The sequence below is a fragment of the Zosterops lateralis genome (assembly GCF_965231275.1).
Source record: "Zosterops lateralis genome assembly, chromosome: 5".
Lineage (NCBI taxonomy): Eukaryota > Metazoa > Chordata > Aves > Passeriformes > Zosteropidae > Zosterops > Zosterops lateralis.
Genome location: NC_139766.1, coordinates 68,902,850 through 68,929,340, shown reverse-complemented (window position 1 = coordinate 68,929,340; position 26,491 = coordinate 68,902,850). Strand labels below are relative to the sequence as shown.

The 26,491-nt window shown below is 40.1% G+C and overlaps 2 long non-coding RNA genes across 2 annotated transcripts in view; both read right to left on the bottom strand.

Moving 5' to 3' along the window:
• The window catches only part of LOC310909939, a 47,124-nt gene extending 25,978 nt beyond the window's left edge, over nt 1–21,146 (bottom strand). Inside the window, exon 1 of the long non-coding RNA XR_014590217.1 lies at nt 20,876–21,146. This is a non-coding gene — a long non-coding RNA (uncharacterized lncRNA). The remainder of the gene's footprint in view (nt 1–20,875) is intronic.
• Nucleotides 581–3,637, bottom strand: LOC310909940. Its single transcript, XR_014590218.1, has 3 exons — nt 3,560–3,637; nt 3,369–3,463; nt 581–673 (listed from the first exon to the last, which is right to left on the bottom strand). It is a non-coding gene; the product is annotated as an uncharacterized lncRNA (long non-coding RNA).
• Nucleotides 21,147–26,491: the final 5,345 nt, after the last annotated feature.

The following is a 26,491-nucleotide window of genomic DNA, read 5'->3' as shown; positions in this document are numbered from 1 at the left end:
TCTGTAAAAATTTGCAAACCATAAATTTAGGCAAAAAGCACTGGAAAAGACACCTGGGCCTAAAATCTATTGAAACACAAAGGAATATTTAGATTCAAGATGCTTTGGATCAGCACATGAGTGCAAAGCACCTTTTGTAAATAAACATTTTAGGAAAATAATGTAATGAAAAAGAAAATAGAAATATCTGGTGACTCATTTCCTTCCTGTTATTATTCACCTGCCAAATTATGTATCTATATGGACATATATACACATCCAGAACCTGTTCTGCAAGAGGGACTTCATATTGAGACACCACAGCTTTCTTAGTACCCTTCATACTCTTCCCTGTTTTTCTATTGCCTCCAATGACCTATTTCTGTTCATTTTTAAGAGACCAACTAATCCAACTGCACCTCTTGCTAACACCAGATCTTTAGAAATGCATTACAGTGACTCTGGAATTCCTGATTCCTCTCACCTTTGACTGAGATCCAAGGTTTCCAATGGCAAGTCCATGTTCTCACATCAGAAAAAGAGACTGCTCCTTGAATGGACTTAGGCTTTGTGCATCAAAACCAAACACCTGCCAGTGCCTTGGAAATTGTCCTCCACCTTACAAACGTGAAGTGGATTTTTCTACAGTGTCAGCGGGAACTTGTATTTTTAACAGCTTTGTGCTCCACTGGTTCTGGAGAAGAAAATGTCCAGGTTTTAGTAATAAGCACAAATAATATATATTCCCTAATTATAATTTCCATAATACCTGAAGAAATACACCTTAGTGTAGGCCTAAAAGCATGTGCCACAGAAAGCATTTAACTTTCACCTGCACTTGTATATGTATCATCCACGTGACTGAATGCGTGGAACAGAAGAGCACTAAGGAAAAACTGCTAAACGAATAACCTTCCAACCACCTACATGTATAATAATTTACTCTATAATAACTTCATGCAAACTTAAGCACAGCCATTCTTACATAAGCCTTCAAATCCCTGCAGGTGGGTCTGAAGAGTCTCTGAACCTCAAAGGCAATTTTATCAAGCAGTGAGAATTTTCAGAACTTCTCCTCCTCAAAATAAAACTACAAAATCAAACTGAATAACAGAAGCAAAAGTCAGTAAAACACTAAGACTAAAGTCTAAATATTACAGAATTATTTCCATTTTTTTTTCCTGGCTGTTTTGGGGTTTTTTTAATTATTTGAAGAGATTTCACCTGGTGTAAAGTAGAATTTATTCTTTTCAGTCTGGAGCAGAACAAGAACCTACTCAACAACAACAACTAAAAAGCCAATGTCAGGATTTATCTGCTGGTTATCATGGAGGGCTGTGATGCTAATGGAATGTGAGCGCAGGTCCTGCCACTTTGTCCACACTGCCTTTCCAGACCTCGTCCCAAATGGAAACAAAAACCAGCTGTGACATCAGAAACCTGATTAATTGAGAGTGGCATCCTGAGCCTGCTGCTGGTGACCCAATGACTGGGAACTGCCCTGGAGGTTTAAAGTCTCATGTCCTTCCTGGGGTGGCAGTCACAGATATAACAAACCTGTCCAGTTAAATTACATGAGCCAACTACTGTTTACAAGTGCAGGCATCACACAGGGCCTGCCCATTGTCTGGCACAGACAGGCTCAGTGAGCCCTGGCATCTGAGGCTGCTGACGGATTGCCAGCCCCTGCTGCAGATGGTGGCAGCTCCAGAGCGCTAATTACCGATGACATTAATGATGAGGTAACATGTCTCCCTTCAGCTAATAAACAGATGGAATACGTTCCCTATTAATTTTCTTCCCAGATAACAAATTGTTTCTTAGATAACAAATTGTAGCTTTAATGATGGAGAGCAACAAAACCAAATTATCTGTTCTTTGGAAAATTTTGTTTTCCACTAATTGCTCCAAACAATCAATAAGAGAATTACAACTGGCATCCCCCACTGAGAACAGAGGCAGAGGAGTCAAAGTCAATTAGCTTCCTGCAGCACGATGCACTCAGATGGAAAGAGTCATTACAATAGAGTGTAAAAGTCAAACAATAAAGTGTGCAGCTTCAGGAACAAAGCAGGCTCAGATAAAAAGTCTAACATAGGACTTTTACATACCTGTGAACTGTTCATGTACCACTAAAGTTTTCAGTTTTACTTTAGATGCTTCCAAGAAAGGATAAAAGACAAGGTAAGAGGGATCCTGGGAGCCCAGGAAGGCTGTAAGTCTTCAGAAGTCATGACCGACAAATATCTCATTACAGAATAAAAGGAGCAGATAATCAGCTCTGTTTTCTGCCTTAGTACAAAAATGATAAAGGTGGAAAAGGCAAGAACTCCATGAGGGCTACTGAAATATTCTACAGGTGGCAGTGTTAGGTCTACAGGTGAACTCAGTGATGTTAGGGGTCTTTTCCAACCTAAATGATTTTATGACCATCCATATCAGTAAAAATTCAAGCATGTAAGACTGACCTATTCTGCTGGAATGAGTTCTCACTGCTGTTTTATTTCATTTTCCTCAAGAGCACAGGGTTTTAGATGTGCTTTAATTTTTTAGACATTATTCATGCATTATTTGGTAGTTCTAGGGCATTCAATTAGAAAGCAACATTTTAACACAGTTTGTGCTGGACATAACTCACTTTGTGCATTGGAAGACTCAAGTCCCCAATATTATACATTAATTCCTTGTACTTTCCAGTGAACAAAAAATATATTTTGCTCTTGAACACTGAAATCACAGAGCTCTACATGAGCCCTTGACTGATTTAACTTCTCTCCTGGGCCGAGTTCCTCACCATTAGTAAGGAGTGGCTCTGGAACAAGCTGAATGATAGTGCTTGCCTCCCCCAGACCTTTCCATCAGGACGCCTTCCTGCACAATTTCCCTAGAGCAATGTCTCTAATTTTATACAGGGTAAAAATTGCTGGCCACCCAAGATCTTAATTAACTGAGCCATGTTTTCAACAATGATGTAATGCTGTATGTGAAAACACATCATCTTCCCACTTTCTGTTTTATGCCGTGGCACACAAAGGTGTCTCTCACTTTTTCATGCAAACACAATTGCAAAGGCATCCCAAACTTCTGTTTAAGGCCACCTACCAGTGCTTTTCCATGAGTTATCAGAAACGACCCAGACAGCCTATTGAGAAGTGAGTAACAATGGATGGCTGTTCAGGACAGGGAAAGGTTTACACACATCCTCATGGCTCTCTTTATTCAGAGCTTGTTAATAACAACAGCATGCAAGCCCTACAGCCACTCATCCAGCACCATGTTGTGACTCCCTCTGTTTCTTTCCACTTGCCTCAGGCAAAGTCAAGTTCTAATGACCTTTTTTGCCCACTGTATAGAAAACTGGTGTGACCTCAGCACAAAGCACTACATACCTCGTACAAAGCAGATATACAGTCTGTTGACCGCCAAATTCCTCTCACTGGGCTTATGGTGGTTTGTCTACACACTGGTGACTAATTAAGTTTTGCTGAAAGGGAAAACAAACGTTTTGTTTTGTTGCAAAACAGTACTAATTCAGAAACCACTCTGCTGCAAAACAGAAAAAGGAATGAAAAAAAATCACCATATTTAACAGTTCTCAGCTTTTCTCCTTGGCCAGGATTCTTGTAGAATGAAGGCAATGTTCCTCCACAGCTGTGTGCATAACAATAGTAAGTTGAGCCACCTGTACAACATGGTCTATGTTCCTCTGCAAAAGAGAGAGAGCATGTGGTCCTTGGAACAGAAACTTGATACAGGAGGAAACATCTCTCATTTAGAGTCTTATTTACAAAGCCACTGACAAAATTTTAAATATTACTCAGAATGTCTTGGTTACTTTTCCAGCAGAAATGTTTTTTCCTGTACTAACACAAGACAGATTTCCATGGAATGCCAGCTGAGTGCTAACATTTGCTCTTTGCAACATATCCCTCTGTTTAAAATGGGCGGAGATAATATTTTTTCTTTAAAATGCCTTTATTAGTCAGCTCTTACAAGGGTGGCTCGAGGGACTGGCAGCCGGGTTCACCCTTGAGGAGGATGGTCTTGGTCAGCTTTGCAGCTGGAAGTTCCTGCAAAACTGGAGAACTCTTTCCACGCTGGGGGTCTCCAAGGAGTTCTAATTTTCGTCAGGTTGGCTTGGGGTCTTGCCTTTTCTTGGGTATGTTTAGGTTACAGCGAGTTACAAAAAATTGTCTATTAATACTTTAGGGTATACACGGCTTAATACTGTCTTTTGTGGGTTTAAATCTTACATTGATTTGTTTTTATAGGGGTTTTTTGGTTTTAAAAAGAGTCTCAGTGTACACTGGGGTTTTTCATTTACATGTTGATGATATGGGGTCGCCCCGGGGGGGTTATTTTGCAATTGGCGCTGCAGCTCATGGTGGGAGTCGAGCCAGGGTCTGGTGGCAGTGGGACGGCTGCGTGGCGGCCGCGGCCGGGCAGGGAGCAGGCGCCGCAGAGCCGGCAGCTGTTCCGCAGTGCAGGGGGTCGGGCTCTTCGTGCGGGCCGAGAACAGCAGTGGTGGTGGGAGTGTGGGTTTGGTGGCGACCGCGGGAGCACGCAGCATGGCTCTGGTGGCGGTGGCAGCAGCAGGGGTCTGGGAGCAGTGTGCGAGCGAGGCTGGGCCAGGAGTCAGGGCGGCCCCCTGCACGGCGGGGGCAAGGATAGCCGCGCAGGCTCCTGGAGCAGCGGTGGGCCACCCAGTTGGCCGTGCCACACCGGAGTGGTGGCGGGAGCCGGGAACCACAGTGCCGGCAGCCGTTCCACGGCGGGGGAGGTCGAGCCGGGCCGGGAAGCCCAGGGCAGACACCCCGCCAGCAGCCATTCCGCAGCAGGCTCGGCAGCCCATGCCGTGCAGCGGCGGGCGTCCGCCCCGCCCTCCCGGCTTCTTGGCACTCATGGCGGGCAAACTCACTCCAGCGTCGGGGGCGGGGGGGCTGCTGCAGTTTGGCAAGTGTAGGAGACTTCTTCTCTTCTCTTTGGCTGCTCAGGGAGCTGCAGTTTTCAAAGAGCTCCCCCCTTTTTGCTTACCAAGGTGGCTTCTCATTGTTACATTACAAAATAAACATTCAAGATATTAATACACTTATTACATAACAATCAAGGGGTTCAACTCTCCAAATCTCTAACATATATTTAGGAGCTTTTCAATTTTCACCTCTTTCACCTTTATAGATGAGACCAAATTCTGCTTTCCATCTCATTTTGGCAACTACTGTATAAGTAATTAGTTGCACTGTGTCATTCTAAATCACAAATTTTGTTTATAATTTTTAGTATTTATCTCATGTTAGACAGCTTTTCTTCCTTAACACTGGAATCTTCATACTTTATTTACAGACACACAGGGTAGGTATCCAACAAAACTTACTTCAGTTCTCACTATGCAACTCCTGTTCTTCCTTCACACACGTGAAGTGTTTACACAAAGGAAAGGAAATCTTTCCTTATACTTTTTGCTCATCTGGGTCACCTGAAATGCTCTGTGCAAAATGAAATTCCTATAAAGAGAACCTCAGTTCATCACTTTTCCTGCACTCTGCTTCACCCCTCGCTATGCACACAAAGTGGAAATTGCTTTTGCTTGACTTGTTCAAACAGCCATTTTCATGATGTGACAGCCAGGGCACTAATATATTTGTGCCCTTTGTAATCGGCCAGCACTGCTTGTAATTAGGTGCAAAGTTAATTAAGTGCAATACATCTAATAACTGCCTGCCAAGAACTGTAAAGTCTGATTTAGTGCATGAACTGTCAAGGTGTCAGAATGGTGTGCTAAAAAATAAGCTGCTAACAGAGAAACAATCCTGCCACAAGCCATGGGAAAGCACAGTGACAGTGAGTGAGCTGAGGAAAGGAAAAACTTACTAATTCTAGCAAAGGGACATGACCCACCTGCACCCTGATAAGTTGTATCTTGCTTAATGGAATGACAAATTGAAGTATTCTTTTATTTACCAGCCACTGTCTTCTATAGACAATCCTTCCCTTCAAGAGTTCTACATATGGCATAGAACTGTTGAAAGTCTGGAAATAATAGTAGAAGAACAGATTCTACTTTTTAGTAATGCATAAAAAGGGTTATAAGCCAGAGGATCTCATTTCATGTCCACAGACCTAGTCTTGTTTGTTTCTTTTATTGCACAAAACACAACTTTTCTTCCAGTGCACCTAAGAGAATATTCCATATTCTTCTTCTTCCTTTAATTTTGATTTGCTCAGGTGTTCCCTACACCTCCATCACCATTTGGTGTGAGCAGCAAAACGTTCATTTCCTCACATTAAGCATTCAGGGCAGCTGAAGAAGAAAAGTGTGGCTAGTCAGTAGGGGCAGGAATAAAACCCAACAAGCAAATGACACAATTCTCAACAGAGAATAATGCAGGACGAGCTGTACATCAGGTTAGAGGTTCTGGGGAGCACAACTGATAAGCTGCACGTGTACCAGAGCAGCACAAGGTACCTGCAGAGCTCAGTAATCATTTGATTATTAACACACTCACACACACAGATGGATGAAGCTTACAAAATTTCCTGTAAGATAGGAAGAAGGACAGCATGGGCAATGTTCTGAAGCTTTTTTTAGATGCAAATAAATGGATGGAATTTGTATATACAGAGGACAGCTCACAAACCTTCAGAGATCACCTAAGTTCAAGGGCAACATTTCTACCTCCAAAGCAGCCCCCAGTTAAGCTCTCTTTATAAAATACTTGACAGAAATCCATGTCAGAGAAGTCAATCTTGGTGGTTTGTTATTATGAACTGATATCTGCTCTGGGGAATTATGCCCTGGATTGACATGAAATTAATAATGCTTGTTGTGTGTACCCAATGACAAAGGTAAATGCTAATAGCTCTGAAATCCTAATGAATGCCAAAGTACTCTTCTGAGCTTTTATTAGTGCTTGTGTTGTGCAATTATGCTCTTCTATAATTACTGTGAATTACCATCATGATATTATTCTCATATTTTCTATTCCTCTGAAATTCTCAAAATTTCCTGCAGCTAAAAATGGATTTCATTTGCATTATCACAAGCTTTGATTGTTTAATGAAAAATTATTCCATGCAGGCTCTCGTGTTAAATTGTCCATTCAAAATTTTCCTGTTATCTAGATTATGTTGAAGTGTCCTTTCTTTCATTTATCATTTGCCTCTATTATCACAGTCACTGCCCTCACTTCATGCTACATTTCAGAGAGAAAGAAAAAAATGAAAGACATTTTTATTCATATCCTCATCTTTTGCCTGGAAGCCCTTTCCTCTACATGTTCTCCCTTTTCCCTAAAATTTCTTATTTGAAAAAGCTTAAAATGAAAATAATAATAATAATAAAGCAGCTTACTTGAAAATGTGGTAGCTATGCTAAAAAAACCAAATTTTTTGTTTGTTTGTTTTTGACTGCAGTAGGGTCTGCAGAAGGATACCTTGGACTTGCATGTCAAAATGAGTACCAGAACCAGCAAAAAACATTCAAAAGCCATCCATGCATAAACTGTGGGAAATGTGGGTTTGTAAGAGCATGAAGGACCCTCAGAGGTGTTGAGTTGATTAATTTTAAAAAACCACCAGACAGACAAGACCTTCTAAATTTAAAAGCATGAAAGTGTCCCACAGTATAAAGAAGTAATCTGATATTTGAAATATTTCTTCCTACACCTATAACTGCTGCATGAAGTGTGTATATGTTTAAATAGGTGGACAAAATGAAACAGAAATAGTGTTTATACTTCAAAATTTAGGGGAAGTCAGATAACTTCTTTTTGATTTACACTGAAATTTTTCATTTCTATTGCAACAAAAATGGAAAAATCTTTTGACCTTTGCACAGTTTGGAAAGTTTCAAGAACTGATATTTTAGTTTCAGTCTCTCACCATCATTTTCCTGCTTGCAAATTAAAAGCATTCATTGCAGTATTTCTATTAAGAGTGAATCAGTTATTTTTCAAATAGATTATGAGAAATTTTCTGATGTATGGAGAAATGATGGACTAGAAGATCATCTAGATAACTAAATTTATATCACCTGTTTCACTAAATACAAAATATTATTTTCTTCTTTTTTGTCTCCCTTATTTCTTTCCAACCCTTTCCAACTGCTTCCATTTTCACCTCATATATGCATCTGATTTTCCTCTCACATACACAATTCTCCTATGCAAAGTGTTAATAGAATACGTGTGGTCACGATTTCACACTTGTAATATTCAAACAGCTTCCAAGTTAATCAGAGGAAGTTTGACCATGTCCACGTGTACACTTAGGAAGATGAAAGCCTGGATGAGATGAAGGAAAACAACCTTTTTAAAAAAACAACAACAGAAAAATCTTATATGAGGCTATTTATGCCTTAATGTTGGGGTTTTTTTAAGTTTTCACCATGGATAAAAACAAATGGAAATACATTATCATCATGGGGGGAAGATTGAGGCCACATGGAGCATCTGCAGATTGCATCTTTCAAGGCAGTGCTGCTGGCTGTTGAAGCAGGGATGTGCACTCATGAAACTGCAGCTTTTCCTGCCTGTCAGCATCACCAACCTGTTCCCATCGCTTCCCACATGGATCACCATCCCAGGGGGCTGTGTAGGTGTCCTGATGGTGATACACAATCATTTCTGGCCCTGCCAGAAATCCCAGCTCTGTGTCCAAGGTGACAGCATGCCTGTGACACTGATGACAAGACTGGCACCTTGCACACTTGAAGTCACACTGAATTAAGCAGGGCTATTATTTTTAGGTACCCAAAACAAGGGCCCATAAACCAATGTGATGGAATAAGACAGGGATCAGGGATGGGGCACTGCCCTTGCCAGTGATCCAACCTTCTGCAACTGGAACCACTATAAATGGAAATTATTAGAGAAGGTCCCACCCATATTTCATGGAAAGTACCACTCTGCCACCCACATGGTCACTGCCCAGCCCTCCCCCTCATATGAGAAGGTCAGCACAGATCCTGCTCATTTCAAAATTTTTCTTTCATATTACAGATCAGCTTCAAGGGCCTAGGAGAGGAGCTAATCCTACACACATGTGCCTCTGGTGAGATGGCAACTGTCCCTGGCCAAGGAATTAACGCCCCTTTTAAAGTTATCCTCTTTATTCTGAGCTTCCAACAAAAAAATCAAACCCAGCATTTAGCAACTGCATGTTTCACATCACCAAAAGCCCTTTCAGATCTCAAAGCTGTACACACTGTCTGCTGGAATGACCCCAAGCACTCTGTGACAATTGAATTATAAGCAGTGACACCCTCTTTCCCACCCCATTGCACTGAGTTACCTCCACTGGCTACAGAGAGGGCTCCACACGCTTTCGTGCAGCCAGCAATGTGCTGGACAACAGCAGGAACATATTATTAAATATTTCTTTTATCTTCACTTACAACAGATTTAACCAGCCCACAAATATTTTCCATTAGAGTATTGCAGCCACAAAGTTCCAAATCTTGGAGACCAAAGGGATTTTAGGTGGTTATAACTCTCCACTCACTTTAATCTAGCCCAACCCATTTTATCCACAAAACTTTGAAGAAAACACCCAGCCACAAGGCACAGCACAAGATGAAATGCACACAGTCATCTGGTCTGCTCTGTTCCCTGCTAGACCTCTAAGACATCCCAGGTTTAGCTGTTGACCCTTCACTACAGCTTAGATTTTGTTTGAGGATGGCAGAAATATTCCCTGTGATTGGAGAGACTGCAGCCAGTGAGCTGGGTGGTCCTCTTCAGTTCAAGGCTCTCAGGAAGTGATTGTACTAATCCATCACTGAACTCAGTGGCCTGAGCAGCCACATTGCTCCACTGTAACTGCAGTGTGGAGGGGTTTCCTTTCTGGATGAACTGGACTGGCACTGAGACTGGATTCTGCCAGTAAATAAATAATTGTCTGGTTTTTTTAATTATCTTTGTATTACTTTGTGCAATGCTTTACCTGTATGCAGGAAGCACTTTACTTCCCCCTGGATAGGAGACGATGGAAGAGCAGCCTGAATGCAGAGGTGTGAAGAAATTACAGATAGTGCTGGATCCAAATCCCTCCAAACATGGAAATAGTCTGATGGGTTCACATCCATTAGCACATGGTTATTCTATTGATAAATTCTTTTCAATCTACCTGGCTAAGGCTATAGCAGTGACTCTGAGCTGCTCTGCAGATAATTCAAAGGGATTTGGGAGAGGGAATTCTAGTCCAGGATCCTCTGCTTAGTTCATAAATAGTCTTGGATTAATCACTTTCCTCCCCTGGTTGCTATTTTCGATTGCAAAGTACACAGTTATTTAAGTGCAGGAAGCTGTACAAACAAAAGTAATTATTATTAAAGGATACCTTTCTTTTCAAACTCCACTAAACTGCAGGAGGATTTAAAACCTGTGCTGCTGTGATCAGTCAAAACCACAATTTATTTGCCCTAGGATGGTTCTACCTGTCACCAACTGAGCCACACTATGAAACTGTGGCCAAATGGCATTTTTTTCCAAGCAGTTACATATAGGCCTGGAGGGATGCACAAACACTTTGTAGCTGCATGCAACTCTCTAAGTCCTTACTTGACCAACCAAGGACTATAAGGAATAATGCACACAGCTTCAATTCCCTGGACCAAACAGCTGTCAAGTCGGGAGGAAGCTCCTTGACTGCTTATTTGAATAATCCTTCTAGCAGGAGTCAGACACACAGCACACACAGTCGTGGCTGAGTCGGTATCATGTTCAGGTTGGCAGGTGACAAGATCTTCCAGACAACCCCAGTGATGCTAGAGATGTTGCCCCAGCTGCCTGTGACAGAATGGCACCGGGGTCACACATCTGGTTAGTCATCCCAGGTTGCAGTGACAGTCACAGCACATGACAAACTAGGCCAGTCACTTTATTGCATTTCAAAGTGAATAACTGAAGGATGTCATCTGTCCCAGATAAAAACTGGAGTGTAGCCAGCAATCCATAAATCCATTTGTCCTATCCTGAAGGCAGTATGCAGCAACATTTTGGAGTCTCTGAAATGATCTTTACCACAGAGATGACAGATGAGATCCTGTTGGGCAAACACCACTGGGCTACAACACTGAAAGAATCCTGTGCCAGGATGTGTGAGCAGGACTGAAGATGTTGCCAGCTTGAAGGTGTTTGTCTGCTTGTCCTGCACCCCATTAACCCAGCCCAAATACTGGAAAGCAGAAATCTGCAGCTTTATGCACAACCCAAGGTTACACAAATGAACAATCACACACAGTTGACCAAGCCAGGACACTGATTGTCCCCCTCTGAGAAATATCTGCAAGCAAATGAGTGCTAAAAACATTTACAGTCATCCACAAAATTAGCAATGATCTTCCCACGTAGAAAAATCCTAGGTAGTTATTTGATCTCACCTTCAAATAGTTTTATAGTTTAGGAAAAAAATCCTTTTGCCTTAATTTAGCCAGCAAACAGAACCAATATGAAACTTGCTCTGTACTACTGCATCCAAATGTGCATTCCAGTTGGGATTTTCACACACTAACACAGAGTGAGCTGGAGCTGCAAGCGTTTGTTCCATCAGTTTGATTTTCTTTTTAAATTTGTATTTTCTTCTGTTTCCTGCAGCAACTCCTCTCCCGTGTAAAATGTGCAGATATCACACAAGGCAGATTCAGGACCAGCTTATTCCTAGATCGTGACATCCCAGCTTTTGGCTTTCTAAGCTTGGCTGCTATCAACAATTTAAGGATGAAACAAAGTGAAAATTCAGAGCTTTCTAACACAAAACCTCTTTCTCGCATATCTGCACACACAAACGGCATTTCTACAGTACTTGGAGATGACATTTTAACACCAACGGCAAAGTCACCAAGCGCCTTTCAGAGCCGGGAGAAGTAACTTTGCCTCTGGCACCACCTACTGACCTGGGAATAAAAGCGCCCGGACTACGACACCAAGAAAGGCCACATTAATCAAGGAAATACACCCCGATTTCTTCTTGCAGTGTGAATATTCCTGCTTTTTCATCAGCAAGACAGCTTTAACTTACATCCTCGAAAAAATATTTTCTTAGCTTCTCATTACTGTTGACATTCATCAGAGTGCAATGATATAATGTAATAGGATCTTTCCAATCTGTAAGATAACCAGTGCAAATAAACAAAAAGCTGCTTGCACTGACTTTGCAAGCAATTCTTCACCACACAGACACTGAGGAGGAACGAGCTGTTTACTGTAACTGCGAGGAATCCACTGAGCTATGCAAAAGACATTAAAATATGATTGCAAAAATAAAACCTCACACAAAGGTTTAGTTTAGAAAACAGTTTTCTTATTCTTGCCTTCCCAAATATTTCATTTTCCCTTTCCAGACAGAAAATATTCTCCATTAACAGGGAAACCATAAATGATAGGGGAATGTATTTTTGATTAATATTTAGGCTGAAAATATTTCTTTATAAGAACAAATAGTAACTTTTATTGGATTTTATGGTTACTGAAAAGCACCAAAGCTGAGGTTCATAAATTTTTGTCACTATTGAAAATGAACTGTTCAAACAGAGAACATTTGTACTAAATATATACATATTTGTATATATATATATATAAAAAATATTGAAAATTACTCCTAAATGTTGTATAATGTTTGGAGTTATATGTAAAATATTTTGCCTTTGTCTGTATGAATGTACTGACCTCACTCAACAGGGAAACAGAATTTAAACTTCAGTCAAAATGCATAAGGACAAGTAGGGGTTACAGTAAGTTCCAAAGATGAAGACAGGCTGGTAAGTAAAAACTGCTGCAGAATAATAAGAATTGATCACCTGTAGCTCTGGGGAATGAAATGAAGAAAATGAATACTGTCTTAAGCCTGCTGGACACTGAGAAGAAGAGAGCTGTCATGCTTGCAGGGCCCACTGATTAATGCTTGGCTTTAGAGTAATATAAGACTTATTGTATTTTGCCTTAAATGGGTAATTGAATAATCCCTCTAAAAAGCAATAATTTTCCCATGAAGTTCATAAAGTTAATGCACTTCAAATCTCCAAAGAGGAGAAAAGAAACAGTTACACATCTACCTGTGGAAATCACTGGACATAAATCATCATGCACAAATGTGATTTCATACAAGTTTGTTATTACAGTGTTTTACAGGAAAGAATAAATAAATTATTTTAAATAGTGCCTTTATACACTCAGCATGACTGGCTGAATGAACACTGATTCCTCATCTCCCACCTTTTTATATCATAGTAACTTCATTGGATCACTGAATATAATTCTCACTTCACATGGACTAAAATAAAATTGAAACCCAAATCAGCCTGACCCAAAATCTAGTTTTTAGTCTTATGGGAGAACAAGTTGCACATGTACTGCTTGGACTCTTGAAATCAATGGGAAAATGGGGAAAAGGAAAGGAAATTCATATTGACTGGTGGTGTGTTTGGGGTTTATAGACCAAATCCTATAAAAGGCTCAGACAATGAGCCAAGGATTGTATCATTAGGAATCTCTACACAGATGGAGGATGAAATCTTTGTGCTCCACAGTGCAGGTCCCCAGAATGAAGATCCTGTCACAGCAGAAAAAAAAGCAAAGTGCCCTTTTCTAGTTTGTCCTACTTAAATCAGGTCTAAGGGGCTCCAGGAATGACTATATTCCATAGAGATGGATTTCTAAGTGCACAAAGCTGCAGGTTAGACTAGCACACCAAAGATATGTCACTTAATTTACACAAAAAAGAAACATTAAAACAAAGAAAATTAAAAGCAGCGTTTGGAAACACTGTGGTGATCAGAAATTCTGCCTCAGATGATTATAATAATAAAGGAATCTGAACTCAGTGTCTTTCAAAACCACACAAAGTGAGCTGAAATATCCTCAAATCTACTTACAGCAAACCTATCAAAATCCTCAAGATTATGTACTTAGAAGGTCTCACCTTTAAAGCATCAACTGTTACCACACTCTAGACATTCTTCTCTTGAGAAAGCGCTGAACAGATACTGGGTTTGGAGAAGAAAATATCAAACACTTAGACTTGCCACACTTGTGGACCCCTGTTAGAACATCCTTAATATTGAACACTACAACAAAGACAGTGAAATATTTCAAGCTTCAGTTTCAACTGAAATTTTGGCTTCTGAACCTGCATTTTCTCTGTAGGCCGTAGGTAACACCAGAGTTCAGAGGGGCAGAATTATCCACTACCACAACTATTATAACTCAGCTCCTCAGTGAATGCAAACCAGTAAGTTCTGGAGTGGTGTTGATGCCTCCACACACAGCCACAATAGATCAGAACCTGGACTCCAGGTTTTCACATCACTTTTCAACCTCTGGGTTCCACCTGGCTGTGACAATTAAATGGCCTTGCCACGGCACGTTCCTTACCCTTCCCATATTTCCCTCCGTGGGTTACGGCTGAGAAAAACTCCGATTTCTTTTGCTCTAATGAAATGATTCCCAGGCTGGATTGCAGGGATACAATGCATTTCAGACATTCTTCTTCTCTGAATTAATGCACATGGGGCTGCTAATGTGGTACTTTTGACATCACCCATCTTTTTTGGTGGTGTACTTCATGTTACATGTCCTCACTAGGAACACCAATGGAAACACTGGAATTCTCTATTCATAGTTTTAAGTTTCACCTTGAACCATCTGGCAATCTCAGCCAGGTATGAAGTACAATAAATTTTCAGAACATTCCCTACTACTTAAGACTAGATAAAAAGCACATTTTAAAAAATATGATATGGACATTTTGCATTTGAAAGCAATGTCACCACAACATATAAAGTAAGACAATGAAAGGGGGAAGGGACATTTTGGTACTGATGTGCACTTAGAAAGAATTATGCATTCATTCTTCAGTCAGTTTTAGCATGGTATACTGCCTTGGGAATTCTGTGCTAAGATAAAGGCCAGATGGGATGACATACTGGCCCAACAGCTCTCAGGGAGCAAAGGGATTTGGGGTTGCTCCTATTAGAGCAGATTAATGGCATATCAGAATGGCTATGAGAAACAAGGGAATTGTTAGCTGAAGAAAAGTTACTCAATCTTGAAAGCAAGCAAGCAGTGTGGGCTGCCAGTGAAGCAGTCCTCAGTATAAGGCATTACACAAGTGATTTCCTTTGTTATAGTTCAGGAATTTACAGTTCTTGCCCATGTTGGTCTGAAACATGATAAACATTGATCTGTGTTTCCATAAAAAGTCTGTAGTATTTCTTAACTGAGTAGGAGAATTGCTTGAATAAAGGTTATGTCACATTCTTCAAGGGTGCCAGTAAGGCTGGGCCTGGTTGGATGTGAGGTACTTGGGATGCCAAATTTGCATTATCCAAAACACATTCTTTAGTGTCTGTGTGAATGCAGCACCTTATGTAGGAAGTTCTGTTCCAGACAGAACAGCAGATACTAACAGGGAAAAACTGGAAAGGGGAAGTCCATGACCTATAAGCAAATTACAGTGGGGCCCAGTGGATGGAAGTTTGGAATGGCTCAAATATTTTGAGGGGTGAGGAGGGGGACTGAAAATTGGGAGTAATGTGAGATAGCAAATCTTGCCACAATATTTATGTCTCTGACCTAAGCAGGTTAGATCTTTAGATGAGAATCTGTTTGCAACCAGGGGCAGCTAATAAAAGTAAAATTTATGGCTTTCTCATAGTAAATGCTGCCCCAGATGTTCAAACACAAAGTACATAGGTTCACCACCAAACCAAATGCAAGGAAGAAGATCAATAAAACAACATCAAAATATCCTTTTACTGGTAAAGTCAGAGTATTTGTCTAAAGAGCAAACAGTATATGGTATCTCAAGTGGCTCCTTAAAACTCTTGCCATAAAGTTATTGACTATGTTAATATGAGAATTGCGATATGAAGACCAAAACTACATTTTTTACTCTTCTTTACAAGGGGAGAAACAGAGCAAGTCTCAAAACCTGGACAGGATTGATACTGTTCCTGAAAGGTTATGAGAAGTTCATTTAATAAGAGGAAACCCCTAAAACATGAAATACAGACTCACGATGTCTTTTTATTTGAACAGACATACTGCCACATGGACTTTGATGTATCCTCTAGCAATAAGCTATTTTCTGGATTTCTGCACAAAGACTGACACTGCAATTACTGTACCTGTGACCTCAGTGCTGTACACCACAAAATCCTTGGCTTCACCCTAAAAGCTGATTTTGAGGGAGACATTGCTCTGTCACATTTTATTTTCACACAGACATTGCTACATTATCTATTATGTATAAATATGATTAATCACTGTGCACTCTTCATACTCTACAGACAAAAGCATCCAGAGCTGTAACTGCTGAAAGGCAAGATTTCCCTTGCTGCCTGCTGAGCAAGTCCAGAAAGCCTCAGTCTTAGCTGAAAATGCCTGTTTTCAGTTGCAAATAAGCTTTCTGCTATTATTCATAAAGTTTAGGGCTCAATGCATGATTATGCTAATCCTCATGATAAAACAGCAATACACTTGCAACCAGTAAAAAGGTGAGTGGTCCCTGCAAATAGTGAAAGACTAGAATAGGTTGGTGAATGTTTTTGTGGTCCAAACTTTGAAATTTTTTTTCTATATTTGCCAGCAGAGTTTTCTGTCTTTTACAGTGCTGAGGCTTAGGACCTCTTCATTACATTCTACATAAAACTCAGCCTTCCCTGCTACTGCTTATTAGCCACATTAGAGAATTTTTGCTACCAAATATTCAGAGATCATGGATAATACAGAGATTAGACACATCTTGCCTCTAGTAAGTCTGTGAGGACACCATATGCCTGGTTCTCCCAGAGAGCTTTAGCTGATAATCTAATAAGATAAAAGGATGACTTCTTATTCCCTGTGAGAGACTTTAGGAGTGTATCTATGGGGGAAACAGCTTTGGAAACACATAAAAGTTGCAAATTTTGATTCTGCTTTACAAAGGAACTAAATAGAAGTACTTGCCATTTGCTGAAAAGCTGGAAATAAGCAGACTGAAAAGAATCAGAAGACTTAATCTAAGATTTCTCAAAGCCAAGTTAGAAGACCAAAGGATAATCAAGGGATGAACAGCATTCTGTGGCAGTGGTGTGAGGCCCCAGCTTTTGTGCCATTCCTGACATTGAACATTACAGGATTATATTAACAACATTTCAGTTGCTGACAATCAGTCCTACAAGTGCCTCACGTGCATGACACCTCCATCATTTATGTCTCACAGTGCTCTCATTATCCAGAAAAAGGAATGCCAAAAATTTAGGACAGGAAGGCTGATTAATTGTTTCATCCCTGCTGCTTTCCTCTATCTACTGGCGTTCAACACATGAGAAAATCATCTCTGGTCAGACCAAAGGTCCACACCAAGCTGAGCAGCAGATGCTCAGGACAACAAGGTATTTAGGGATTTACCCTTCCCTGGAGATGCCCTCTCAGTCACTGGAGAACTGCCTGCTGGCATCTGCTCAGGTGCCTCTCTTCTCTTACTGGAACAAGTATATTCCAAGTGGAGCTCATTTCTCTGGGACACACAAAAAAGGATGGGACAAAGGGGATTTAAAGACAGGCGAAGCCTACAAAGAAGCTGAGCTCTAACCCTTGTGCTAAGGGTTACATAGTGGTTAGTCCATCACACTGGATTCACCCTTAAAATGCTTTCTTCATTTACTTTGAGTTTCAGTCTCTCCTTTAAACAGCACTGCAGTGCCTGACTTGAACAGCCCATGTTTCTGGATCAAAATTTACTGCTCTTCCTTGAAGAATGCTGTTCTTTGTATTGTCACTTGTAACGACTGCACTGTTAGGCTAATATAGATGTAGTCCAAATTTCACTTCCTTTCACATTCCATTTTTGCTGAAATGAAGTAGATGAGATAAATACAGAAACTTCAATGGGAATAGCCTGGTGCAGATGGAGGAAACCCAAATGTGCTTAGTAGAGCAGGTCTTGATCAGAGTCAAAAGAGTCCAAAGGACAGATGTGTTGCCTGTTAATCCTTCAGGAAACCCTTGTGATTAGGAACTCCTAGATCTCCAAAAGGCCAGCCAACTAAAAACCATGCACACTGCTCCTGCACTCAGAGAACGCCATTTGGGAGAATAACAGGATTGCTTGGCCAGAAATAAGAAAGAACAATGTAAATAAGGTTATTATACATAAAAATCAGAGTGCATGCCCTGGAGGATGGGGAGATTTCAGTTCAATAAATCAGCTAGGAAGATCTGGCAAGGTTCATTGTCCAACTGGCTTACAAATTTAACAAGAATACTAGGGCAGCCATTTCTTTAAGAAGTTTAAGGAAAAACAGAGGTAGATTCAAGCCAATGTATTAAAACACTGTGAAAGGCAAGTGAACGCCATTAGGAAAGAACCTGAAAGCAATTCACTGTGACCCTCAGAGAATATCAGTACAAGGGTGGAGGAAAACCAGAGAGTATCCAATGAGAACTAACAAATAAAAGCATAAAGTCATGTGGAATACAGAAAGCACTCAGACTGTAATAAATTTTTTGCATGGATGAAAATAAATGTCTCCATTTTCTATAATTCTATCATTTTAATTTCTATAATACATGTGATACCCTATACAGTGTTTAATCAGCAGTATTATTTTAAACCTTTTTTCTTATTAATAATTATTTGTATTACTGAGACTTCAGTTCACAAACAAATATGAAGAACACAGCTGCTGTCTCAAAATATGGATGAATACATATTTGTAAAAATGAAAAAAATATTAGTCAACAGTACAATCAATGACATCAGCATACCATCTACATACTTTCAATAAATATTTCTGTAGACCTCATGACAAAGCAGAAACATCAGAGGGTGAAATCTCTCAAGTGCCTTTGCTACTCATAGGGAGCACTTTCTCAACATGCAGAACATCTTAGAAAAAAAGTACAAGATGTTTCTTTGGAAATCTCTGGGGAAATGGGTTCAGTGGAAGTAGCAGAGCAGCTCATATGACCACCTGCAGCAGAGGAGAGGAGTTGAGGGCTCAGCCAAGAACAGAAGCTGATGGAGAACAACAGAGATTTCAGTCCGGACTGAAGGAGACACTGGATGCCCTTGTTGAGAGATTATCCAAGAGGAAATCAGGGACACAAAACCCTGCAGAAAGGGAGAAGGGAACTGGAGAGGATCTGCTTATGATGTGCTGAAGGATCAAACAGGAAAGTAGAAGACAAATTGGTATAATACAGAGGCAGGGCAGCAGACCAGACCATGGTCTCATGCAAAAAACAAGAGCAGTTGGATGGGTCAAAGGGAATGAGCAGGGACACTGAGCAGAGAGGCCAGGAAAGGCTGGATGGAGCTGCAGCCACGCTGAGTTATGAGGCAGCTGCAACAGCCGCCAACAAATACTGGGCTCAAATAAGCACCAGATTTAAGTACTGGAATTCAGTGGAACAGAATGGCAGAGTGCAGCAAAATCATCTCTTTCTTGTTATCCCTAGGTATAAGGATGGAGTACTGAACAGATTCATGGCCCATCCGTGAGGGAACGCAGCAAGTGAAATTACATGTGGACACTGGGACCCCGGGTTCCAAAAAGTAATTAGTAATAGTAATGTCCTCTCATTATGCATACTGCTGAATGATTATATATTCATCACATCATTTTCTTGTTTTGATTCTAGGATGTTCCACTCTTCTATAGCTACAATATTCCTACCTCAGTTGACCTAAGGGTTACAAAGAGTAGCGAGATAAAGAAATTCAAATTCTTTGTTTTCTATTCAGAGAGGAAACAATTCATAACTCTACTTCCACTTCTACTTCCAGTCCAAAGGCAGTTCTGTCTTTCCAGCAGCGGTGGCAGCATACTTACGGAAATGCACCCTTTTTATGATGGCTTTTTTTTTTTTTTTTCAAACACCACTAAGGGTTTTGGACAGAACAACGTTTACACAAGCAGTGTAACACAAAAAACCCACCCCTCCTGTGCTGATAGTTAAAAAATGACATCAGCTAACATATCACTTGGTAACTCTATTAGTTCTGAAGAGGCAGAAAAGGTTTGAAGAGATACAAGCTGTATAAGAGACTCGACTTTGCATCTGACACTTAGCAAATCTGAGACTCGGTTTGACCCAAGGGAAATTGGAATTCCACACATAAATGGCTGCCCAGAAAAAATAATCAACTTGCCCACAGTCAGATCTGATGTGGGAGGTCCTCTCCAGATAAAATCATGAATAATCTCAAAATTAACTGAAATATGTTTTCATTTACTTATCCACATTCTGACACTCCATTTCTTATAACATAAATAAGTCCAGAAGTTATTTTAAGAAAGGAAGCAAAAATTACTTGGGGTCTATCAAGAATTGCAGAAGAATGCAAAATATTTTAATCACAGGATTAATTTTTTTGCTAGTTCATTTCAACATTTAGGTCTTTATCATGTCAGGTGTAGCCTGAATTAATATTACATGCTTAAGAAAGAAACTCACATCAGATAAGTATCATCTGCCAAGAAAATGCACTTTTTAAATATTCTTTAGCGTGCAAAAGAAATATTAGATTTCCATGAACTCATTCTTATGTTCTTACTAACAACTGTGGTGGACAGCAAGTAATAACAGAGACAAGCCAGCAGAGCAGTAAAATATGTGAACACATCAATTTATAAAGAGCAGTATTTGGTTATTATTGTTGGTTTTGAGGAGCGGTCTCACCAGCTGTCACAAAAAGCATAAACAGTTCATAATCTGTAGGAGTTCCTCGGACAGCTGCAAGACCATAAGGAACCAACTTTTATTCCTCAAATGAAAGTTATTTCGGTCCAAAATGGACAGATATTTTAGAAAACATAATTTAAAAAAATACAACAGAAAATCAAGATTTTTTTAAAAAGATTTGGGGGTTCCAAGCAGATAAAACTCAAGGTAAAATGCTTATTATCACTCACTACTTTCCGGAGCCCCTCCAGCTTCCCGTCTTCTCATAACTGTGTTATGCAGCACATGAAGGCCCCTGACAGCCATGGCATGGAAAAAAAAAAATAACAAACACAAGAAAATCACATAAATATTCAGACTATGCAACATAGCTGCTCAGAGTTGGGTGTTTTCCTTTGCAAGAGCTTGTGCAAACATTCTGCTCAATTTCATATCTGTGGGAGTTTGGATCCCCCACATCCAATTTTCAAAAACAAACTCTCACAAAGCCTTATTCTCATAATAAACATCCCCAGCTACATCTCACCTAAATTTTCCATGGTGCTGAGTTTAATAAAAGCTGGATTTAGCACCATTATTTAGACAAGAATTGTTAAACAGTTTCTTGTAAAGAACCCCTTTTTTTCCATCTGCACTAAGAGAGGCACAGAATTGGGTGACTTATGATTCTTTGCACAACTATAGAAAATGAGATATTTTCTAACACAACTTAGAGATAAGTTTAGTGATTACAGCATATAAATCCATTCTTTTGGAAGGGAAAAAAAAAAACGTTGGCAATAATGCCTTCTACATGTAGTATGAAATGGAACAGCTAAGGAAAAATACAACGCAATGTTCAGAAATATTCAGAAATACTTCATTTCTGTGAACAAGTTCTAGGATTGAAAGGTTTCTAGCATTATTATGAAACTGAAGTAACAAGTGCTTTAGAAGAGCTTATTTATGAAAGCATGCACATTGCAGCAAAGAATTCCATGCCAAGTATCACTGTTGGAACATTTGTATTCATGTTTGAACAAAGTTATAGCTCCTGGTTTTCCAGCCTTTTAAGGACAGTAGAAAACAATAGATGGTGTTTCTTTTACCAGAAACTTTGATGACAGAGCCCTGTCATGCTTCCTTGCTGAAGTCTGCACTGCCTTAGGCTGATCTGGAAGGCCATCTGGAAATTACCAGTGATTAATTAGCTGTGAGCCTATGATGTGAGGAAGGCAGATGGAAGAACACAGCACTTCATTGCTCCCAGCCCTGCAAGCTCTACCAGTCCAATGCCTGATCCATGTCAAGGTCCCAGTCTCTTTCCAGGAAGATTGGGAAAGATTCAGGAATTCTCCACAGTAACTGTCCTTCCTCAGCTGCTTTTTCTCCCAGCTCTGTTCACAACATTATCAGCGGTAACAAACAATGTCTTAAAACCATAAGGGAAGGGAGATGCACCAGAGTGTTTTCACCAGAAGTTCTGTCATCTTATCCACAGAACTGAGATAAAACCACCTTGGTTTTACATTTATCACTTCTGGATGTATTCCCAAAGGAAAAAACTGCAGTATTATAAACCTTTTTTTTTTTTTTTTTTTTTTTTTTTTTTTTTTTTTTTCTCCCTAATGGAATAAGAGCATTTGCTTCTCCCTCCTGGCTCCTGTGCTTACACACAGAGTCACTTGTCCATGTCACAAACACACACACACATTTACTGCCCATGACTTTCTGGCCAAGATATGGAAGTCTTTACCAATATCCTGGTCTTACAAGCATCCTAAGTACAGTTTTAGACTGAGAAGAGAGGGAAAGCAATTCAGCTTTACCTCCCCACTGAGCCTTCCACTTACCCTCTCTCCATACACTCTAAGTGGGAAGGACAAGATGAAATGCATATCATTATTGTTATGCAAAAAGAAAATTATTCTGTCACTCCTTATTATTGTCAGCTACTTTTACTTAAAAATTAAGACAGATAAGCAAAGAGGTATCAGCTTTGATCAACAGCTTTCCCTGCACAAACAGCATCACAGTACAACAGCTTAAACTCTCACTTCTTTCAAATTTATGTATTTAATCTATATGCATAAGCATCACCGGAAATCACATTTCCACAGGTTTCCCAAAAAAAGTAAGTGGCCATAACTAATGACTTATGATTAACTTAAGATGAACAACAGCAAATGTTGGCCAGAAGATGGCTGGCTAAGAGAGGGATGAAGAATTATAGTAAATTTACTATTAATGTTGAGAAGAATTTAAGACATAAGTTCTTCAATAAATGATTACAAATATTTCATTGTACTTGAATTAAAACGATATTTTGGTCTACATTAAAATATAAGGCTAAGTACCTGTTCATCAAATTCTTTTTCTCTCTTTACGTTACTTGAGAGCCCCTGTTTTGAAACACCAAACTCCTGACTAGGAACACAAAAAAGTTATCTGATGTCTGCTCAAAGAAATCCTTCCTTCCATACTGAAAACAGAGTCAAACACCAGCTATTTAGCTCTGTCATATTTACTGCCATCAGCTGTGCAATTTTTAGCTTGTCAAACTAACTAGTTGTTTTAAACTAAATTTAAAATATTCCATGAGCAGCCCAAAAGTAGATCAAACCATTATATCTAGTTTGCAAAACCTTTCCAGCTCATTACTATTTTTCAGGTAAAGAAAATGTAAAGATCTTTTATTCCCAATAGGATAAATGACACACAGACCCAAATCTGAGTCCATACATTAAAATACTTAAGCTCATGACTTTTCCAATACAAAGTGAGAAGAAGTTCAAGGCTTTTGCTATTAGCTAACAGTAATATGTGTATGCAACATGTTGTTTACTTTCCCCTCCTACTCTTCTTTTCTCTTCTCCCTTCTCTAAACCCTTTCAGTGACTGTATCTTGACACACGGAACTCCCCAGGTTAGGCTGCTTTTGATTTGCGAGGAGAGCTACAATAGTTAATTACAGAGCATGGTCTTCTGTGCCTCAAACATTTTGTATTTATAGGCTCCTGATATAGTCCAGAGCAAGAGGCTAACCCACATTTAATTTGTCCAACACGTTTCTGGTTAAAGTTCCATCAAATGGGTGACTGGAATTCCTCCCATTCAGCTGGAAAAGTCACTTTGAAGGAGGCGTTTATTAGCAACATTTGCCTCAGCCACAACAGGAGGCCCTGAGGGCCTGGGCAAAATCAGTGCTTGCTTATAACAGCCAGCCTCGGCCATTCCCCAGGGGCTCAAGTGTCAATAACGGGTTAGATATTATTGGGAATTGATTTTACAGCGGGTATAAAATGAAAGCGAGGAGGCCGTTCCTGAAGGCAGCAGAGAAAGGCCTGTGCTCTGCGATGCCCTCGGGGAAGGCAGAGCGGCTCGGCCCCATCGGGACCCCCCGCGCTGCACAGCGCCAGCACAGCCCAGCACAGCTCCTTCCCCCGGCGGGACAGCCCCGGGCACACGGGGACACTCAGGGAACACAGGTATCGGCTTCATCCCGTCCTCACGTCTGCTACAGCCACTTTGGACAGTGTTTAATCCTCTCTGCGGCCCCAGGTGCACATGAAAATTCCACGTGTGTGTGGTTTTGACTGCAAAATCCCAAATCAGAATTGTTAGCTCATAGTATTTTCAAGTGAAATATTCGGTAGTTAGTTCTGAACGGCTCTCACATTAAACCATTTTCAGCAGGGATGTGATGGAATATGTTAGGCAGCCTGTAACTACAAATGTTTATTTCTCTCCATGTTCAAGGCAAACATTATTATCCTTCCTGGTAAGTTCACTGTCCCTGGAAAATTCAGTGTTCTCAAAAGTTTTCTTGTTCGAATGTTTTATGAAACTAAAGCTCCTCATTGACAATCACCTCTAAAATTTAGCCCGGGTCTTGCAATGCTACAGGCACATTGGAGCTGAAATCTCAGTGAAACTCTGATCCAGACCCCCTCTGAAAACAGACTAGCTCATAAACACTGTCAAAAAAAGCAAAACATTTTGACACTTTCCCCCTGTTGTAATCAGATACAAATTCACTAGTCCAACTGCACTTATACCCAGGAATATCAGATCTTTCATCCACCTTATGTAAAACCTTGATTGTCTGAAACATATTTTCAATTCTTTTTCTTGAGGGGATTGTGTGGATTCTCTTCTTTTAATTTTATTTGCTTTTGTTAATGTTTCCATCTCCATTCAATGCTTCTTCATGGTCCCTTCTGCACAAGGCTTCAAAAATTATTTTTAACCATGTTAAAAAACAGGAAACTAGGACTTTAATCTCATGGTGAACACTGTATTTGGGAAAAAAAGAGATTTCATCTAGAAAAGATGGTACGTGACGTTTTTTTCCTGCCTTACTGTTCTGTGTGTGTGAGAGAGTGCTCAAAGGAGGATTTAGAAAGTGCAAGGACTGATGGACCCTAGATCTGCCCTCTCCTCTTTTCATGCAGCCCAGGACAGAGTCAACCTTCTGGGCTGTGAATGCACACTCTTGGCTCATGTCCTGCTTTTTACCCATTTTTCCCAAGAGTGAAGGAAAAGCTGGGCACCCTCTTCATGCATATTTGGAGGTCACAGGGGTAAGAGCACTAATACCACATCTCTGTCATCCAGCACTATTCCACACACCTTGACGTGGCCTTTCTTCTCATACTATGCTTGTGTAAGGAAAAGGTGTCCTGTACTTTCTCTGCTTGTGAGTTGCAAACTAATTTTTAAATCTTTGTCCCAAATGTGCTCTTGCTCAGTAGCAGAGACCGTTCTCAGTCTGTTGACACCTTACACACATGTGGTGTAAAATTCATCCTCGTTCTCCTCCCTAAACTGTCACTGAACTATGAATTCCTGGGGAGGACCTTGACAAATTTTCCTCACTGTCAAGATTAGGCAGATTTTGAGAAAACAGTGCTGGTGTAAATACACACCTGAATTTAGTGCTGCAGTGCTCAGCTGGCAGGGGAGTTGGAAGTAAAAAAATGGCTCATTTCAGTTTCATAGTTATGATACAAGTATCCTCCTCCCACCATACACTAAAAGCAAAATAAAGATGTCACAACTTTCCCCCTCACTCCCCAGTGCCCATCCTCTACATTAAAGAAACAGCCCTGATGGGACCATGATTTGATTTACATTGTCACAGAACCAGTTCAATGGTTATTGGAGATGATTTTTGCCGTGTCCTTGGTGCACTGCTTTCTGATGAAGTGTGCACAACAACACACACATCTGGTCTGACAATCTATGGAAACACTGTGTGAACCATGCGGTAAAGGCTGATGGAAAAAAGAGACCAGAGAAATCTTCTGATTCTGGTAACAGCCAGCACCAAGCTGAGGTAACGTAATTAAAAATATGTGATATTACATGGGTCCAGACACAGCAGTGGGAAATTTAATGTGCCACAAGAAAGGCTGAACTTCAGTAGGTGAAGCTTCTAACAATCATGTGACATTTCTGAGAAAATAATTTACCAATACCACCCATGATATGGTGAAACTGCTTAAGTTTTCACATCTGCTTTTTTTTTAAAAAGTACACATTTAAACACATTTTTCTCACTCTTATGAGATGAAGCTGCTAGGTTGCTCCCTGGGATTATGATGTCTGATTAACATATCTCTGCAGACACATTTCCATAGCTATCCCTGAATTGTAGCTTTGTAGGCAATTTTACACTTAAGTATCTCTAAATATGATAGGAGCTGTTTTTCAAGCTAATAATCTAGCTAGGTATATTAAAGCAGTTTGGAGTGTTTTGGCTGAAAGAGATAAACTAATAATATTTTTTAATTATGTAAAACCAGTGTATTCAGATGGACTTTAAACTAGTACTTAATTAATGCCAAGACTCAGGTACAGCTTTC